This window comes from Pongo pygmaeus, chromosome 9 (assembly GCF_028885625.2).
Source record: "Pongo pygmaeus isolate AG05252 chromosome 9, NHGRI_mPonPyg2-v2.0_pri, whole genome shotgun sequence".
NCBI lineage: Eukaryota > Metazoa > Chordata > Mammalia > Primates > Hominidae > Pongo > Pongo pygmaeus.
In genome coordinates, this window is record NC_072382.2 from 75,991,625 (window position 1) to 76,013,200 (window position 21,576).

General features: G+C 41.8%; 1 pseudogene; it reads right to left on the reverse strand.

Annotated features, from left to right (window-relative positions):
- Positions 1-13,480: 13,480 nt before the first annotated feature.
- On the reverse strand, positions 13,481-18,085 carry LOC129008690 (olfactory receptor 2AT4-like; annotated as a pseudogene).
- Between the last annotated feature and the right edge of the window lie 3,491 nt (positions 18,086-21,576).

The following is a 21,576-nucleotide window of genomic DNA, read 5'->3' on the forward strand; positions in this document are numbered from 1 at the left end:
TTTAAAGTCTACAGTAGTGTACTGTAATGTCCTAGACCTTCACATTCACTCACCACTCACTCACTGACTCACCCAGAGCAACTTCCAGTATGGCAAGCTCCATTCATGGTAAGTGGCCTATGCAGATATAGCCTTTTCATCTTTTATATCATATTTTTTACTGTACCTTTTTTGTTTAGATACATTTAGACAAATAGTTACCATTGTGTTATAATTGCCTACAGTATTCAATATAGTAATATGTTGTACAGGTTTGTAGCCTGGAAGCAACAGGCTATGCCATAGAGCCTAGCTGTGTAGTAGGCTATGCCATCCAGGTTTATGTAAGCACATTATGACATTGCCTAATGATGTTGCCTAATGCATGTCTCAGAAAATATCTCTGACTTTAAGTGATGCATGACTCTGTTAACTTGGTACACTTATTCTCACTTTCCTTTGATCCTCAGAAATGTTAGTTATATCATTAATTTTATTTGGTCAAGGTTTAAAACATTGATTTCTACTGTGTAGTTATAATTCCCAAAGTTCTTTAGTCTTAGTTCTACATTTAAACAAATTTTGTAGTGCTCATAATCATTCGTTTGTCACTGCTTCTCTATTCCATAATGCTTTATTTTGACTTAACCATTGGTTTTCTGAATTTCTTTTATGTAGCAGGTTTTTTAATGAAAAGCTCATAGGTGCTGTACTTTCTGAGTTCCTGAGAATATTTGCCTGTTGCCTTTGAGCTTGAATGACTTCAGAGACATTGTTCCACAATGTTGTGACATTGAATAATGCTAAGGAGAAGACTTTTCCTTCTTAAGTGCTTGAAATATTTTATCTTTATCCTTGAAGTTTGATAACTTAATCAAGGTATGTGTAGGTATTGATCTTCCTGCACCAATTATTCTTGAAATAAGAATAGGTGCCCTGGAGTGCTGCAGAATTAGTTCTTTATTTCATGGAACTTTCCTGCTGTTTATCTTTGAATACGCTTTCCATTGCATTCACTGGGATTTTTACTTCAAGGATACCAAATAATCTTCTGGTAAACAATTTTCTTTTATACTTTTTATCTTCCCTCCATTTAGGTATTGGGAAGAGGGAGAGCCTCTCTCTTTTTTGTAACCTGGAAGTCATCAGTAAATTAATCCAAGAAAGGTCTCTATTAAATGAGTACATTTGTAAAACCAATCAACCAACATCCACTGATGACCTGCTATTCACCATACAATTCATTCAGTCACAAGATTTAGCCCTTGTTCTGTGCCAGACTCTGTGCTGAGTCCCAGGGACTCAGATGACTTACACCTGGTTTATTAGGCTGTTCTTGCATTGCTATAAAGAAATACGTGAGACTGGGTAATTTGTAAGAGAATAGGTTTAATTGGCTTAGGGTTCTGCAGTCTGTACAGGAAGCATGGCACTGGCAGCTGCTTCTGGGGAGGCCTTAGGAAGCTTACAATCATGGTGGAAGGTGAAGAGGGAGCAGGCATTGCACATGGCAGGAGCAGGAGCAAGGGAGGTAGGAGGTGCCACACACTTTTAAACAACCAGATGTCATGAGAACTCATTTACTATGGTAAGGACAGCACCACCATAAGGGATCCACCCCCATGACCAAAACACCCCCCCTTGGCTCCCCACCTCCAATACTGGGGATTACATTTCAAAATGAGATTTGGATAGGGACAAATATCCAAACCATATCACCTGGTCTCCACCTCCAGCCTTGCGGGGTAATGAGGACACAAGTACAATCAGAAGGTGAAGCAGAATTGAGATGAGCAAGAGGCCCAAGAGCAAAGTAGGGGCCATACTCAAATAAGGCAGTTGATACAGATCTGAAGCATCAGATCTGTAGGGGAATACAAGACCATCAGTGGGAAAGAAAATGAGGAGTCAGTATCTTCTGAATACTGGAATCATGTTGGGAGTACAAGATGAGTTGGGACGAAGGCCTCAGGATGGTGGTGGTGAATGAGGTGATGGTGCTGGCTGTGTGGCCATGGGGCAGAGAAGCCACTTTACAGGTACTTAGACTAAATTGTAGGTCTGAGTCTCCTGAGCCCTTCCCTTGTCCTCCCTCCACATCGCTCTTGGGTGCATTTCCTCCTCCTGAGCTTTTCTCCATCAGCTGCTTTTCCTAGCAGCCTTGTCCTTGCAGCTGGTTCTGATTTTGTCCCCAGGTCCATCAATCTAGGCAACCTTGGAGGCACCTTTCTTAGACTTTCCTGTGGGAGAATGTCTATGGTGCTTGTGGGTGGGAGAAGGAAACAAACAAAATAATTTTTCTTTGCACCCCACCTTCTAAAGATGATGTCAGAAGGAAAATCCTGAGTAAAGAAGAGGCTGGAGTCTGGGCGAAAAAGGACAAAAGCATTAAGGAGTCTTGAAATCACACTGACTTTTCAAGCTGTGCTCTACAGCTATTCTGGTCCCTGTGATCCTATCCTGGGTAGGACTCACCCTGACCTATCCTTTCTCCAGGGACAAAGCAGCTGGGCTGTTGGGAAGATACAATAATTGATTGGCTCTGCTGTGTATTAGTCAAAACATTTTTGGTTGCACAGGATAGAAGTTCAGCTCAAACTAGCTGTACCAGTCTGGCAAATAGCAGAAAACAACTCTGGCTGGTTTAATCAACAGATAATTTTACCAAAGGATATTAGGTATCTTACAAAATCTCTATGGGGCCAGAGATCTGGGTCATATGTCTGAACTCTACTTGCACGGGAGGCTGGAAAGCAAGTAAAGACTTTTTCCTCTTCAGTGGGAGGAGAAGGTGGGAAACTCCTCAAATATAGGAAGCTTCTGGGCAGCCAAGATAATGACAATGTCCAACACACCAGCTTGAGTAAACACAAAATTCATTTGTTCACTTAACTGGGATGTCCATGTGGATAGTTTGGCTTCTAATGTGGCTGACCCAAGATATCAACTGATCATTCTGTTCTTGCTCCATCTCTCAAAGATATTTTCCCCATATTGGTTTCATTCTCAGATAAGTCCTTTCCAGAGTCACATTATAACTTTCATGGGCCCTTGGTACTTTTGCTTTTTGGGTTCCTCCCTCCATACAACAATATTAAAAATTATATTTTTATAATTGCATGGGTATAAAGTTGAATACAATCCAGGCTGGACTGTATTCCTTTTCTTCTGATTTTAAAAGAGTTAAAACATTTTCATGGGCTCCTGAAAGTATAGTGGGCCCTAGGTACTTTCCTACTGTTCCGAATGAATAAATCAGCCTTGGCTCTTTTTCCTGAATGGAGGAGTTGGCCAGTAGCAAATCCTGACTCACAGAGCTTACTCCATCCTTGTAGCTCCTGATCCCAAGTGATGAAAGTGCACAATACTCTCTCTCTCATTGTATGTAGTATTGGCTCATTTGTGGAAGAATTGCTGTGTTCAGGACATGGGGATTTTCTAGTCAGACCGGGTCATGTGCCCATCCTTGAGGTGGAGAGCGTGGTGCTGTGTGGTCACCAGCCCCACTGGAATCACATGGAGTTGGGGGAGTTGCAGTTCCTAAAAACAAGAGCTACTGGGCACACAGGAAAGTAATAGGTATCCACTCCAGCACCACAGTGAAGATGTTGCAGGTGGAGAAGAGGTTCACATCATAAATGATCTGGCCTTACCAGGAAGTGACTGAACCATTTGGCAGCTTTGACCTTCATTTAGGTTTGCCCCTGAGTATCATCTTGGGAGGTGCCAAGTACTTCCTGGCAGGTGGGCTGGAAAGTTTATTTATTTGTTCAGGTACCACCAGTGAATAGGTATAAAATCATAGCGCTAAAGTTCCCAGATTGTTAGACTCTTAGACTTAAAATTTTAAGAATTTGGAATCATTGAAACTTAGATTCTAAAAATTTTAGCATATTAGTCTCCAAAAATCTAAAATATCTAAAATCATGGAATTTTAGATTTTTACATTCTTCCCCTTAGAATCTTTGTTTCTAAATTTTAAAACTTTACAATCTCAAACCATAGACCTCAAATCTGAGAACTTTAGAATCTTATACTCTAAGAATGGTTTTAACATAATAGAATATTAGGATATTTGAGGGAAAATCTTGAATCTCAGAATCTTGCCTTGGGGGTCATGAGTCTTCCAAATCAGAGAAGCTTGGGCTCAGACCCCTGGTCTCCTGACCCTAGGATCTCTGAGCTGTCAGGGACTTAAAGTCAGGAAAGAACCATATTTGGCAACTCAGACCTTTATAAGGAGGCACTGGGGTGGATGGTGAATTTAGAGTCCCGGGGTCAGTTTCTGTTCTGACTGTCCCATCTTGAACCTGACCTGATCCTTGCCCAGGTACCTCCCAGTCTCCTTCAGAGCCTAGAACCCGAATCTTCCACACCCCCAACCCATGCCATCCCATCTTCTTGGGGCTGTTTTTCTTCTTGTGCCTAGGGTGCCCAAGCCTTCCCTGGTGACCACTCACAGGAATAGAATCCCAAACTGGGCAGATGAGCCCATTGGAGAGGGCAATAAGTTCCTTCCCCAGACCTTTTCCTAGGGCTCTCTGAGCCTTCTGGAGGCTAGGACTCCTTCTCTGAATATTATGTCTCTGGAACCTAGAGGAGTCATCCAGTAAGATACAGAAATGCCAGTGGAATCTCACAAGGCTCTTGCAAGGTGCCATAGAGCAACTGTTGGCTTTGTCTAGGGTCTGATATTCAGTAGCGCCCTAATGTTTCCTTCATACTACTCGGGTCTGATAGCCACCTCTCCATGAGGAGCCTTAATTAAGCAGATGAGGGACAGGAAAATTCCCTGAAACTAGAGATTATTCAAGACAATCTACTGAGAATAAAAGGTAACACAAAATAATATTTACTCCTTGATGTGGTTTGGATCTGTGTCCCTGCCCAAATCTTGTGTCAAATTATAATCCCCAATGTTGAAAGTGGGGCTTGGTGGGAGGTGATTGGATCATGGTGGTGGATTTCTCAGGAATGGTTTAGCACCATCCCCTTGGTGCTATTCTCATTACAGTGGGTGAGTTCTTGTGAGATCTGGTTGTTTAAAAGTGTGTGGCACCTCCTGCCTCGCTCTCTCTCTTGCTCCTGCTCTGGCCATGTAAAGTGCCTGCTCCCTCTTGGCCTTCTGCAGTGATTGTAATTTTCCTGCAGCCTCCTGAGAAGCCAAGCAGATGCCAGCATCATGCTTCCTATACAGCCTGTAGAACCATGAGCCAATTAAACCCCTTTTCTTTATAAATTACCCAACCTCAAGTATTTCTTTATAGCATTGTGAGAATGGACTTAATACACTCCTGAAGTTTTTTTCTGGTGGTCATTAATTTGTTTTAAGCAGAAGTCTTCATAATTATATCTATGCATTTATATATAATATATATATATTTATATTCTATGTATCAGAAGGTTTTGAGATAGCTTTAGAAACTATAGACAAAGTTTTTAAAAAAGGAAAAAACATAATAAAAAATAAGTTAGCAGGAGAGAGAATAACAATTGATATTTTTAGGCACTTGAACAAGAGAGGTGCAAAAGATGAGGAAGCAGCTGAGTTCCTGTCAGCTAAGGCAAAAAAGAATCTGGCTGGGTACAAAGCATTTCATTACCCAGCAAAAAAAGGAAAATAGTTTGCTTTTATGTAAAACATTTTTCTTCCACTATCTTTAAGGAGAAAGTTATTGGGCAAAACTGAGTAATATTCTGGGGATGACATTAATCAATTCTGCACAATAATATTAAAAGCTAATGCTTACTGAGTGCTTACTATGTGCTTTCTTGTGTTAGAAATGCAAACCCAGCTGAGTGCAGTGGCTCACGCCTGTAATCCCAGCACTTTGGGAGGCCAAGGTGTATAGATCACCTGAGGTCAGGAGTTCAAGACCAGCCTAGCCAACATGGTGAAACCCTGTCTCTACTAAAAATACAAAAAGTATTCAGGTGTGGTGGCGTGTGCCTGTAATCCCAGCTACTTGGGAGGCTGAGGCAGGAGAATCGCTTGAACCCAGGAGGCGGAGGTTGCAGTGAGCCGAGATTGCACCACTGCACTCCAGCCTGGGTGACACAGCAAGACTCTGTCTCAAAAAAAAAAAAAAGAAATGCAAATCCTTCAGCACCATCCAAGATCTATGTGATTAAAAAAATCAGGTTAGAGCCCAGACACCTGTGTCTTCATGAGCTGTCACTATGATTTCCATGCACACTAAAGTTTGAGATCCCCTCGTGTAGAGGATCAGGCACTGAGAGAAGGGGCACCCTGGAATTCTGTGTCGCCATGAATCACCCTCCAGATCCTCAAGCCTCTTGAGGAGAATGGACCTTTGACTTTGTTTTTACTCATTCTTCTTATAAGGCTAAGGAGAGGGGCACTTAATGAGCAAAGACAGCTTAATGGAAATGAAATGGACCTCAGCCAGGAAACCGGGGCCGTAGCTCCAGTTTTTCTTTAATTTCTCTGATCCTCTCTCTCTGGACATAAGTCTATCCATCCATGCAATGTAGGAGCTGATGAAATGATTGTTCAGAGAGAGGGAGGGAACTAATTGTGAGTGACACCATGGGCCAAGGGCTGAACTAATTAAGCCACTCTGTGTCCCAGGCCCTCTGAGAGGTGCTGTGGATACAGAGATGAAAAAGAGGCCCAGTTTCCATCCTCACATGGCTTCATTCTTCTCATAAAAAACACATACAAGTAACAACAAGGTAATTATAATTCAGTGTGATAAGGGCAGTTGTTGGTAACCAATATACTAGCTAGAAACTGGTTTTATTTCTCTAGCATAACAATTAGAAAAAAGTTTTAATTTTTTTACAATAGTAACATAAATAATAAAGTTTATCCTACCAAAAATGCCTACCAAGTTTGTTGAAAAAAATTAAAAACTTAAAGAAGATTCAAATAAATGGGGAGCTATATCAGATAAGTGGGAGGGGTAGCATAATGCAACCCCCTAAAAATTATTGCTGAATTTTTGAGAGAGCTTGCAAACTTACTGCAAAATTTATTTATTTATTTAGAGACAGAGTTTTGCTCTTGTCACCCAGGCTGGAGGGCAATGACATGATCTTGGCTCATTGCAAACTCTGTCTCCTGTGTTCAAGCAATTCTCCTGCTTCAGCCTCCCAAGTAGATGGGATTGCAGGCACCCACCACCATGCCTAGCTAATTTTTGTATTTTTAGTAGAGACAGAGTTTCACCATGTTGGCCAGGCTGGTCTCAAACTCCTGACCTCAGGTGATCCATTCGCCTTGGCCTCCCAAAGTGCTGGGATTACAGGCATGACCCACCGCACCTGGCCCAAAATTTAAATGAAAGAATAAAGACAAACAAATAGCTAAGTCAATTTTAAAAAACATGAAAGGATTGAAGGGGCTTCCATTATCAGCTAGGATAAAAGACATACTTCAAAGCTATAGTAATAAAATAGTATTGTTCTGGCATAACAATAGACAAAATAATAATAGAATATAATAGATAGCTCAGAGGTAGATGAGGTGTGTAGGAATTTGATATTGATAAAGATGGTACTATAAAATGATGAGGAAGGACAGATTTTTTTTAAAAGATAGATTTAAGAAAAAAATGGCTTCTGATATGAAGAAAAAGAAAGGAATTTCTTCCTTATACCTTAAACAGAGAGGAACTCCACATGATTTTAAGATATAAGTTTGAAAAATAAAACTAGGAAGCTAATGAGAAAACTGCTGGGAAATACCTTTATGATATAAAAAGAAGAAAAGACTAAAACCCCACAGGCCATAAAGTTTAAATGTGATGGATTTGACTACATCAAATTAGATATTTCTACTCAATGGAGGATAGATTACAAACTGGGAAAACATATTTGCAATTTAAAGTTGACACAGCATGAACATGTGGAAGTCCTGCAAAGCAATACAATAAGATAGAAGATCCAAAGAAATGAGCAAAATTTCTCAATAAGATTTGCAAAGGGGGCATGCTAAGTGCTAACAAGTATTTAAAGAGTGTTTATATTTATTAGTAATCAGAAAGGTGCATATTAGGCAGAATGAAGTAGCTCTTTAGCCTGATAAGAATGGCAAAAATTAGAAAGCTGGATAATAGCAAGTCTTGGTGAAGATTTGGAAAGATGGGAACTGTTTAGTCCATTATTGCTGGGAGTGTAAATGGCACAGCCATTCTAGGAAACAATCTCAAAGTACAGTCAACTGTCATTATTTACAGTAGCTATGTTTTATAAAGTTGCCGCAAACACTGAATTAGTGAATACTGAATCATTTCTCTAGGGAAAATACAGGATTAAGTTTCTGCAAGCCTCTGGTTACAACATTTTTATCAATCAAACAATGCATAACCTGGTTTTACATATGCTTCTATTTAAAGACATTGTATTTAACATGTATTAGTGATTTGTTGACATTGAAGTCATGGCCAACAGCACTAGAACTCATGCCTGAACACAGCTTATCTAACACATATTTTTTTTCCACAAGCCTTCTTGCAGTAGAAACACTAGACAGCACTTCAGCACCATGCTTGGAAATATTTTAAACAGTGAAATCACCAACAAAAAGAGCACAAAAATGTGAAAAACATGGCTCTAAATAGCCCGCCGAAAGGGCACTTATATACAGAGCTAAACCACGAAGGCAGAACGTCATCTTGTTCGATTTCAGCTAGGAACATGCTCATAGGGTGACTCAGATTTTTGGCCACTGTGTGCATGTTCGAGAATGACCCTGCAAGTTCTGTGAGTGCTGGGGTTAGCAAGCAGGCAAATTTGCAATCTTCAAACCATGAGGATGGACTGTATTTAGCTAAAGGTTATGCATACCCTATGACTAATGTATTTCACTCCTTGATATATATTTCAGGAAAATCCTCCATGGGTCTGTAAAGGGACATAACACAAGGACGTTCATGAAGACATAAAGGTAGCAAAGAGTTAGAGGCAATTTAGGTGCCCTCCACTAGGAGAAAAGTAAAAAGTGATCCAATCATATTATGGAATATTATATATCAGTTGAAACCAATGAAACCAGATGTATAAATAACAACATAAATATATCTTTAAAAAGTAGAATGAGTAAAAAATGTAAGAAATAAATTAAGCCATGAAACAATGCTTTTATTGTAAATTAAAATTACACATACATGCACAAAGCAGCACTACGCCTTGTGCTTATGTGGGAAAGAGATTGAAAGGGGAAAATAAGTAAAACAAGCAAGGGGCCTGCAGAAACTAATGAGTATACCATGCTCTGAGCTCTTTTCTCCTAAGGTCCAAAAAAAAAAAAAGTGCTATAATGGTGGAATTATAAAGTGCTACAGGTCACCAGCAGGGTGTGGTGGCTCACACCTGCAATCCTATCACTTTGCAGGGCTGAGGTGGGAGGATTGCTTGAGGCCAGAAGCTGGAGACCAGCCTAGGCAACACAGCGAGACTCTCTCTCTCGCTCATAGGGTGACTGGGATTTTTGGCCACTCTGTGCATATATATATGTATGTATGTATACACACACACACACACACAACACACACACACACACACACACACACACCCCACCCCCCCCCCAAAGAATGACATCTACCTCACATTTCAGAATTAGGAGCCAGGGCAGGCTTCTAATTCTCTAATTTCCTGGAGGAGCCTGAGTAAAATGTAAGCAAGTGAGATGGACAAGGAGGAAAAGTGCTTCAGGAAGAGAGAAGAGTTTGCTAGAGTTTGAAGAGAGAATGAGAACTTGGTGTGTTTGAGAAACTGAAAAGAAATTCAGAATTGCCATGCAAGAGACAATGGCGAGACTTGAGGCCAAACAGATCGTTCAGGGCTGGATCAGAGAATCTTTAAGTCACATGGACAGCGGTAATGTGACCAGATCTGTGTGTCAGAAAACCTGCTCTGGCCACTTTATGTATGGGAACACAGGCACACAAGCAGAGAGATCCGTGAAGAGAATGCTGTGCTCATCCAGAAGAGATCAGATGGTGACACCTGCACCCGGGTCAAGGATGTGGGGATGGAGAGGAGCCAAGGTGTCTAGGGACACCTTCACAACCAGCACCTCACGTTCACAGGGGTGAAAAGACTCCACCAAGTATATAGGGCTTCAAATTCCCTCCCTCTGACCCTTCTTTTTAAGACAAACTGCTCCACTGATTCTTTTTGTAGGTTATTTATTTATTTTAATCAATAAACAAAAACTGTATATATTGGCTAGGCGTGGTGGTTCATGCCTGGAATCCTAGTGCTTTGGGGGGCTGAGGCGGGCAGATCACTTGAGCCCAGGAGTTAGAGACCAGCCTGGGCAACATGGCAAAACCCTATCTGTTTTTATTTAAAAAAATAAAACATGAAAAAAATTTTAAAACTCTATATATTTATGGTGTACAACATGATGTCTTGAAATATGAATACATTGCAGAATGGCTAAATCAAACTAATTAACATGTATATGACCTTAAATACTTATCTTTTTGTAGTGAGAACACAAAATCTATTCTTTTTCAATTTTCAAGTATATAATACATTGTTATTAATTATAGTCATCATGTTGCACAATAGATCTCTTGAACTTATTCCTCCTGCTTAGCTGAAATTCTGTATCCTTTGATTGATATCTTCCCAATCCACCCACCCTCTCTCCCCCAGCTGCTTCCACTGATTAGGTGCCCCTGTTAAATCATATGATTGAGCTCATACATTTCCCTCTGGCCACAGCTAATTTGGTCCAGAGCTGGCATCTGACAAAAAGCAGCCAACTCCCAGGCTATCCGTGACCTGTGATCTATGGCCTGGCTTGAAACTATTTAACTTTAAAAAACTATGGTAAATATACATAACACAATATTTACCATGCAACCATTCTTAAGTGTAGAGTTTGATGGCATTAAGTACATTTACAGTGTTGCCCAACCATCACTACTAACCATTTCCAGAACCTTGTAATCATCCCAAACAGAAACTCTGTATTTATAAAACAATAACTTCCCATTGTCCTCTCCCCTCAGCTCCTAGTAACCATTGCTCTACTGTCTGTCCCTATGAATTTGACTATTCTAAGCACCTCATGTAAGTGAAATAATATAATAATTACCCTTTTGTGTCTGGCTTATTTCTTTTAGCATAATGTCTTTAAGGTTCATCCATGTTGTAGCATGTATCAGAATTTCATTCCTTTTCAAGGCTGAATAATATTCCATTTAATGTATATACCACATTTTGTTTTTCCATTCATCTGTCATTGGACATTCAGGTTGTTTCTACCTCTTGATTATTGTGAATAATGCTGCTATGAACATAAGGATAAAAATATCGCTTCAGGACCCTGCTTTCAATCCTTTTGGATATATAACCAGAAGTGGAATTAATGGGTCATGGGGTATTTATATGTTTAATTTCTTGAGGAACTGCCATATTGTTTTCCATAGCAGCTGCACCATTTACATTCCTACTAATAATGCACAAGGGTTCCAATTTCTCCACGTCCTTATCAACACATCATTTTCTGGTTTGCTTATTTTATTAATAATTTTATTATTAAATATTTTATTATAAATTATTAGTTATATTAATATTATATAATATACCATATAATATATGCTAATATAAAAATATCATATAATTTATCAATGTAATATATTAATTATTGATTATTTTTAATAATAATTATCAATCTATTATCAGATATGTGATTGGCAAATATTTTCCCCCATTCTGTGGGTTGTCTTTTCACTCTCTTGATTGTGTCCTTTGATGTACAAAAGTTGAGGCAATTTTTTCTTAGTTAGGAAATACTGAGAGACTACCAATTAGCAGGTATAGCTACAAGTGAAAAACGTTGTTGTTGCTATGATTTCATGTCTACTCATGATAAATGTTTAGGAGAAACCACAGGAAAATATTGAGTGAGGGTGGAACTAGCCTGAGATTCCATACCACTATCATTCACTTAATGTGTGATTAATTCTTTGTTCATCTAGAAGGGGAGCTAAAGATGAAAAGATGTCATGATCTGGGGACACAGCAAACCAAAGCCCTGACCTGAAACTGAAATCGATACCAGAAGAGAAGTTCTGAACAGATAAACCCCAAACAGAACTTTGGTAGTAACACAGGAGTACTTTGGGAATTGTTTATTGGGTGGTAGTGGAGTCGACAGTAAAAAAATTTCCCCTCTACGTCCTTAGGTTAATTCTGATAGTGCATGGAACTCAGGGGCAAGGCAACTTATTAGGCTATCTCCTTTAGACCTTGAGGATGTGGTCCCACTGACATTTAGACATAAGTTTCAAGGAATGAGAAATAAATGTCTTGCAGAATTAGTAATGTTTAGATAAAAGTACATGAATCCCAATCCCAGCTGCCCAGGGTCAGTAAACAAGGAAACTCAGAGCCTTCATATCACCCTGTTTTGGGAAGCCCTTTCTGACCATAGAAGGATCTCTGAGATCACTGAAAGCTGAGTTCAGGAACAAATCACATCCTTTGTTGAATTGCACCCATTGAGTTCCCATTTACATTGGGTCTTATGCAATGGGAAAATGGTTAACAGTATTGCCTTGATTGACAAACACTGAGACTCTATCTGTAAAGAGCCAAAGATGAGGATGTTTGTCACCTGAGTTCCCCCTTAACACTTTTCACTGTTTTACGTGTCCCTCAATGGACAAACCTGACAGGTCTTCAACAGGAAATTTGCCATAGGAGAAGGGAAAAAGGAGCCTGGGCTTGCCACTGGGGCAGAAAGAGGAATATCTAGGACCATATTTTGAGAAAGGGTGGTGGCCCCAGGAACAGCATACTTCTGATAAGGAGAAACTTCTCCACTCAGCCACCCAGTGTCTCTACTTAGCCACCGTGGGGAAACTATGGTGTGCTGAGAATTAAAATAACTGTAATGTTTTTTACCCAAACAGGTGTGCTAAGGGACACTGCTTGCCTGAGCATAAGCTGGGAGAGGGGCATGCTCTGCTTCTAGGGCATCATGCAGGTCTAGATAGCAGAGGCAAATTTCCTGTGTGTCTGGCATTGAAAATCAGTGGTGGCAGTGAATTTTCAAGCAACAAGGATTGAGATGGGAGCAGTTTCAGAGTTTTTCCATTGAGGAATATTTCTAAGTTGCTATTTCAACAAAAAGGGCAAGAATAATTCATATCTAATAGCTAGCAATGCTAGGGATTTTCTGAAACATTGAAAGAAGAGATCCAAGGGAAAAGACAGAGTTTCCTCCTAATCAAATACTTGGAATCTCCAAGAATCAAAACTGTTTGAATTAATGGTAATGTGACCTCAATTATATTCACAGTCTTGTGAAATTTGGGGTTCACACCTTAAAATTGAATTTAAAAATCCTACTCTTTTTTCTATGAATTAAGAAAAAATTTATTATTTTATTATAATGGAGGACTACCTAGGACAATATTTTGAGAATGAGTATTCTAACTACTGGGCTTTCTAAATTTTCCACTTTTACCTCTATGTTATTGATGTTTATGAGAGAAGATGAAGTTATTTCTTTGAATCAGGGTTTCCTAGCATTCTTTGGCTCCTGGGGACATGCAGTCTTGGTGATGGCTGCTTTGACATCCTTGTTCCTCAGTGTGTAGATGAGAGGGTTGAGAACAGGTGTGAGAATGGCATATACCACATTGCCCATGACGTGGAAGTCTAGGGGCAGGTCAGCCCTGTAGGCCATATAGGCTATGGCAATGGATGAATAGTAGGTGCCCACCACCAGGAGGTGGGAGCTGCAGCTGGAGAAGGCTTTGGAGCGTCCTTCTTGGGAGTTGATGCGAAGCACCAAGGTCAAGATGTGGGCATAGGAGAGAAGCACCAGGAGAAGTGGGAGGAAGGACACCACCATGGTGATGCAGAAGCCCATGAAGGTCTAGGGGTTGGTGTCAGAGCAGGAGGCCTGGACCACAGCCAAGTGGTCACAGAAGCAGTTGTAGATGTGGACAATGCTGTCAAATGCCATCTGGGAGGTCTGTACCACTGCTGGAATGGGCAGGAGGAGGGCAGTGAGCCAGGCACTGGCTGCCAAGACAGGGTTGGTCTGAAGGGTCATGAGGACAGGGTAGTGCAGTGGGCGGCAGATAGCCACATAGTGGTCATAGGCCATGACCACCAGGATGAAGGCTTCTGAGCAGGAGAACCTGTGGAACAGGTACATCTGCAGGAAGCAGGCAGGGAAGCTGAGGAAGCTGTCCCTAAGCAAGAACAGGGACAGCATCTTGGGGACAGTGGTTGTGGTGACAAGAATGTCCAAAGTGGAGAGGTTTATCAGGAAGAAGTACATGGGCTTGTGGAGGCTGGGCTGTGCCACCACAGCCACCAGGATCAGGGTATTACCCATCAGGATGAGCATGTAGAAGAGGAGAAAGACAAAGAAAATAGGAAGGAAAAGGGATTTTGGCAGAGAGGGGATGCCCATAAGGTAGAAGGTGGTTGAGTCGTCCCCTGATCCATTACAGGTGATTGTTTCCCTGGTGGGTTAAAGCTGGAGGCTCCGAAGTTGAATACTGGGAACACCTGGGAACCAGGCCCATCTGGAAGCCAAAACAACCAGAGATTCTGTAAGGAGAATTACTTAATGATCACTGTATAATAAATAGATAATGGGCTCTATCTTATCTCAAAATTCTTCATCCTATCCCAGAATTCTCTTTCCTTTTTAAATCAAGTATGGAAAAAGTACCTACAATATATAAATCATGTGTTATTTGCTGGATACATAGTAGACAAGTTAGTGGGGCTGAAGAAAGACATTAAGCAATGAATCACATAATTATTTAATTGCAATTGTGTTAAGTGCTTTGGAAGAACTTCTAGTCCACTTTTCCATGTTCCATGTGATTATTTTGGGGACATCAGATCTCTTAAACCAGAACACTGAGTTCCTTTTTCTGTTGGCATTTGCTTTAAGTTTTTTAAAAATGGCATCTTTGTTACCACATTGAATAGGGAGGGCTGATTTCTCCCAGGTTTACTGCAACATGCTGTCTTCCCATCATAATTATTAACTAGGGAATGGCTCCTTTCTATCTTGTTTGCTTGGTGCAGTGGTTCTGCTATTTCCATCTAAGCTGAGTTCTCTGTATCCTGTCTCTGACTATGGGGCTCTTTGTTATGTTATAGGGAAGGGAGTAACACTGAAATGCGCTTGGTGGTGAGAGTCATTCCTGACCGGGTTCCTGATAATGGCTTCTTCCACAGCTGGGCAACAACAGAGAATCCAAGACAGTCTCTGTAACTCCTTTGAGCTTCCCTCCCTGCTGGCTGCAGTAGCTCAGCTGTGCTCCTATTTGACCACTGCATTCCCACTACCCAGCAGGCTTCTCTGCTTCTTTGCTAGTCAGAAAGTGTCATGGTAACCTGGGAAAACTTGGGAGGCATGATTGATAGAAAAGAACTGGAGATCTGTTCGTAGTAGCTGCTCCGAGTCAAAAGAACCCCTTTCAGAACCAGGAATGAGTGCTTCAACACACACGCAGGGATTTTGAGCTGAAGGAAAGTACTGATTCACTCTCTACTTGAGGCTTGTCTCTTGCGCTAAAGGACCCCTGGCACAGGTCTTTGTTGACATTTGCATCACTGCCTCGTTAATCCCAATGATTCCAGGAGCAGTTGCCACTAATTTTTCCTGAGTCACTTCTAATTTCCCATTCTTCTAATGAAACATCTCTCATGGATAAAACCACTAATGTAAAAAATGGAAAAGATGTTTATTTTCAAGTCCAACTAATTTATCCCCCATAGTCCAGAGACTGATCACGGAAAGACCAGGGGCTTTCTCGGGTGCCACGGCCAGCTGGCTGCAGAGCCAGAAACACTGTGCCAGGACAGGGTTCTTTCTTTTATACATGTTTCCTAAAGAATACAGAAGTCCAAGTTTCCAAGAGGAAATAACTTAAGACAAAGCTTTCTATTTCCCTTTTTTGTTTTCTAGTTGATAACATCAAACAAAACTAAATTTCAAATTTTCCTCTAGGTTTCTATATGGTAGGTACTAAATCACTGTCAAGCAATGCAAATGCTCCTTTAAAATAATGTCGCAAGACCTGGCAAGAGTGAACTTGCTTTGTCCCAAGTTGAGAAGGTTATCCCTCAGTTAACCAGAACCCCATCCCAACAGATTCAGTAGCCAGGTTTTCCTCATACCCAAAGGGGGCAAACTGCACTTCCCTGGACATTGCTGCACTCAGAGAGTGAGTCATGGACTGACTGTCCCCATGTTAGGCTGAGTTGGGGGTCTGAGGGACAGAAACTCAGAAGGTCAAAGCCAGAGGGGCCCTTAGAGTCCATCCAGTCCAGCTGCCCCTCTTCCTCTCTCCTCTATCCACTGCTTTGCAGAAGGAGACATGGATGCTGAGACCCCCTGGTGGAGAGACAGCCTGAGGCTTTTCACAGCCAGGGGTGCTGGACTACCCAACAGGCAGACCAGGCTTGGGTCACCAGCAAAGCAGAGGCACCAAAACTACTTCCTGAGAGAATTTAATATGTATTATTTCAAAGCACCATTCAACTAGCCCATCATAGGAAATATCAGAATTTGGCTGGACTTTCTGTACAATTTATTTTGAATTACATGCTATCTCTAAGTAATGCAGCCCTGTGCTTTGGGCTAAAAGGACACTGTTTCCCAGGGCACAGAACTTGCCCAGCAGATCTTTCCAGTTAGGTTTGTCTATGAGCCAGTTACAGTGCTGGTTGGGGAAAGAGGAGGACAGAAAAACTGATCACCCAAATGTCATCCTGCACTTTCTGTACATCATCTCTCCCCATCAGACAGCTCTGCCAGGAAGTGCTTATGCCCCTTCCGCTAATGAAGAAACTGAGGGTCAGAGAAGGCCAGGCCCTCCTTCAGGGTCACAGCTAGTGAGGGGTGAGAGCAGAGGCTGCTCCTGGAGCCTGGCAACCCACAGTCCTGCCTCCTGGGCCAGCTCTGACACTCTCTTGCTGTGACTATGGGTCTTTGCTCATCCGTACAGTGAGGGATTTGAGGAAATCTTCTCCGAGAGGTTTCCAAATCAATAAGCCATTTTCTGAGTGTCCCTCTGCATTTTGCAGAGTGGGGGTTCAGAGACAGATGTCACATGACCCACACCCCTAAGGGTGAGGGCTCTCGCACTGAGGGAGCACTGCAGCAGAGCCAGGTTCTTGACCTTCATTATGTCATGTGCACCTTAGTGGTTATGTGTGTGGACTCGGGAATCAACCCTTGCTCCTAGCTCCAACTGTGTGACATTGAGCAAGTCACTTTCCCCTCTCTGAGCATTTTGGCCCTGATCTGTGACCTCATGGGATTTTCTTTAGGTAGAGAACGCTTAGGAATGCTTACTAAGAGCCCGGAACATGGAAGAGCGCAAAGTTTGCTAGTGTTTCCATTGGTTCCTGCTGTCATCAGCCTTTTCTCCCTGTGGGAAGGCCTTGGCCAAGAAGATTTGAATCTCATTTGTGAGTGCATCCATTGCCCAGGACTGCCAGGATATCTGGCCAAAGGCCTTATAGTCCACACATGCACCTGGATCCCGGGCACCTTCCAACCTGGATCCTGGGTGCCTGCTCTGTGCATACCAAATGTGTCTTCCTGACCTCTGGCCCAGGTTTGTAGTCCCTGGACACCCTGTCCCTGTCTTCCCATCCCAGATTTCTCTGCCTATCTCTGGGCACCCCGTCTCCAGCAACGTTCACCTGTTGAGCCTGGTCCACACTGGTGTCTCCTGTGTTCCTCCATGAGAGGCCTTGGAGGAAGTGGCAGGCTGGGGCTGAGCCATGGCCCATTAAAGCCTCAGGCCCCTCTTTTCTGGCAGGCCTCCTGGGGTACTTTCTCTCAATGGTGCTTCCACGGGGCGCCACACTTACCATCCCTCAGGAATCAACTTCCTGGCATCTTCTTCAGCTTGTATGTGATAGAAGTGGTATTTGTCCCTAGGCTTTGCAAATAATAACAAGATCATTATTAACAGCCCTCAAGGGTCCAAAACTTTACACCAATGGTGTAGCCTTTATCCTCATTATCCTCTCTGGTCCTCACAACAGCAGAGAAGACAGGATTTAACAATAGGGTATACAGGAAGTCCAAGAGAAAGAAAATGAGGTCTAGGAAGTGAAACAGCTTGTCCATGTTAACACTGGTGGCTAGAGGAAGAGCTGGAATTTAGACCTAGGGCTTTATTCCCTGCCTAGTGCCTTGACAGCTTCAACAGAAGTATATAACGATCAAGAAGATGGGACCTGGAGCTATTACATATTAAAGATCTTCCTTTATTGGTTTGCTGGGTTTCCACTTACTTTTCTAATTGTACACAGAAGTACTAATATGCACTTCAGAGAAGCGCTTTATTCCAGAAATACCTCCTCTTCCTCCCATTATGTAGTCACAACCCTCTTTTCTCTTTCTAATCAGATGTATTCATTGTACCCTTCTTTGCCAGTTAATTCAGTGGCATGGGGAGCCCCAAAAGTTCAGGTGGCAATCTCCGCTTCCAGTTCAATGAAATGACTATTTCACTCCTGGTAGATTCATTCCACGCCTGGGAACTAAAATGCATAAACTGGCAGAATCCAAAGTTAGGGAGGAGGAAGCACGTACTTTGATTCTCCTTTTTTTTCCCCCCAATTCCCTTTCAGGTTCTATGTATTTTAGAACTGGGTTCTTAGGGGTAATAAGAGGAAGCACTCCCACTTCCTACCTTGGTTCTCAGACCTGTGTATTCTGGCTAGACAGGAAACTGCTCTATATATTGGATACTTGTTACAAGTATGTATTTCAGCTTATAAGACAGCACCCAAGCCCTTTGAGGTATTATCACTCAGCCAACACCCAAAACTAAGTCTCAATAAGTTATTTCTCTAGTCTAGCAGGCCACCTGCTTCTGAGTGATGGGATGCATTGTAAGATCAGTGATTCCATGGGCATGAGACTTACTGCTTCACTTATTTTGCCATAAAATTGATTTTTTATGTCAAAAGCATGGCCATATGGGATAGTATCATGATAAGCCATTTATTAAATCTACAGAAGGTGATAACAGAAGAAACATTGTAAGAAAGGCAAATTCATATCCAGAATAGGTTTCTATTCCAATAAAGATAAACCACTGCCCTGTCAATGATGGAAGGGATCCAGTGTGTTCATCCTGTCACCCATAGCTGGCCAGTTTCCTTGGCCAATGATTCATATCATAGGCTCAGTGTTGGTCTTTTGTTGCTGACATATTGGATACTTAGCAGAAGCTAAGCCAGACCAGCCTTTATGAATCCATGCACAACTTCCTTCCTTGTCACTATGCCTTTTATTCATGAATCTATTGAGAAAACACTGAAGCATCTAGGAAAGAGAGTCTAACTGATTTTCATGGATGGATCATCTTGTCTACCTGATTTTGCCTACTCTTGTTGATTTTGGAGATCTTTTTCTGCCATGATACCCTCTGGTAAATAGTCACATGGCACACAAATATCTTCACAATTTGTACCCATTCTTAGAGGTCTACCACCTTAAACCTTCCCCATACCTCCTCTCCACCAATCTTCTTCTTTCCAAGTACTTGAATATCCCAGCAAAACCATTAGCATTTGCCCATACTCTGGTATGGATCCATACCTCTTCCCATTTCACTTTTCAGGTGAGATGAACTTACCAGGGTGAAAAAACAGATGCACTGCCAAAGGTTCTGCCTACTGGCAGGATTTACCTTGTTGGCGATCCTTCAAGGCTCTCCTAAATGGAGCTGCAATGCAGTAGCAGTCCACTCAGGTGGCCCAGCATATTTTGAAGAAACATTTGTAAACCAGGCTTGAATGTTTTTATTCATCAGGGAATTGGTTATAGGGAACTTCCCATGAGACCATATGTTAGAGTTGATGGAAAGTTGCCAACACAGCAAGACTGGGTGTCATGGGAGCGTGAGCTGCCTACTCACTCAATTTAATCGCTCCTTCGAGATCTGCTTGAGCGTAATAGAATAACATTTATTACTTCCATTTGAAGAAGGGATGTTTCTGTACATGTTCAATTTTATATTTGGTTTGTTCAAATTAATATCCAACTCATAAGGAATAGCGTGGGACTCATATTCATTCAGTGTTCCCTGATCAGCCATTCAGTCTGCTCCAGGGCCAGGCACTATTTTTCAGAAGGAGACTAGTTAACTACAGAAAAAAGCACGAATTTGCTCTAAAATCCAAGTGGGCTGTGCTGTGATTCAATAGTGTATGTTACCTCAAAAATTCAAAGAGGGCCAGGTGCAGTGGATCATGCCTGTAATCCCAGCACTTTGGGAGGCTGAGGCGGATGGATCACTTGAGGTCAGGAGTTTGAGACCAGCCTGACCAACATGGTGAAACCCCATCTCTACTAAAAAAATACAAAATTAGCCAGGCGTGGTGGCACACACCTGTAATCCCAGCTACTTGGGAGGCTGAGGCAGGAGAAACACTTGAACCCGGGAGGCGGAGGTTGCAGTGAGCCAAGATTGTGCCATTATACTCCAGCCTGGGCAACAAGAGTGAAACTCTGTCTGAAAAAAAAAAAATTTAAAGGGGACTTTTAAGTTTTGTCTATGACAGTGTGGCTTCTCTGGGACTAAACTTTCTGCCAAAAACAACTGTAAAAGCTGGACATATGTAAAACAATGGTCTGAAGACCTCAGAGAGCAACCAATGGCAGGTCTTGAAGTACTGCAGTCCTTGAGAGAGGAGTCACATAAGGCTAGTTCCACCTGACTCCAGCTTTTTATCCTAAGGTATTTCCCAGCTTGCAGGATGAGAAAGTAGAACCCAATTAGGAAACACAAGCCCCACTGTTTGGAGTTTAGGTTACCAAAGTGACTGGAACTTAAGAGGCAAATTCTAGGAGAGGATGACACTGCAGAGAAGGAACGCCAAAACCTGTGTGTCAGCAATTTTATAAAATCATTATTTAGTAAAGAAAACAGAAATATGGCTGGGCACGATGACTCATGCCTGTAATCCCAGCACTTTGGGAGGCCGAGGTGGGTGGATCATCAGAGGTCGGGAGTTCAAGACCAGCCCAGCTAACATGGCAAAACCTCATCTCTACTAAAAATACAAAAATTAGCCGGGTGTGGTGGCATGGCCTGTAGTCCCAGCTACCTGGGAGGCTGAGACATGAGAACTGCTTAAATCCAGGAGGCAGAGGTTGCAGCGAGCGGAGATCTCGCCACTGCATTCCAGCCTGGGCAACCATGTGAGACTCTGTCTCGAAAGAAAAAAAAAAGAAAAGAAAAGAAGAGAAATATAATTCAGCTGTTCCTATCAGCATGGTTGCTTGATAAGTACTATTTTTAATTAAAATACTGACTTTTATTTCACATGTATATTTTTGTCTTCCCACCATTTCCATGTCTGATCACTGCTACTACTATGTCCTATCATAACATTCCATACATACTTAAAACCAAGCACAGGGTGGAGTTCCATCTTTAAAAACTAAACAGGCATTTTGGACAACACATTCTTGGCAATGGAACCTGGACAACATTTACCAAACACAACAGGGAAAATTCTCATTCTGCATCATAAAAAGGACAGCCAGATATCAACTGTTACAGAAATGAAATAAGACAAAAAATTTTTAACAAATTGCTTAAA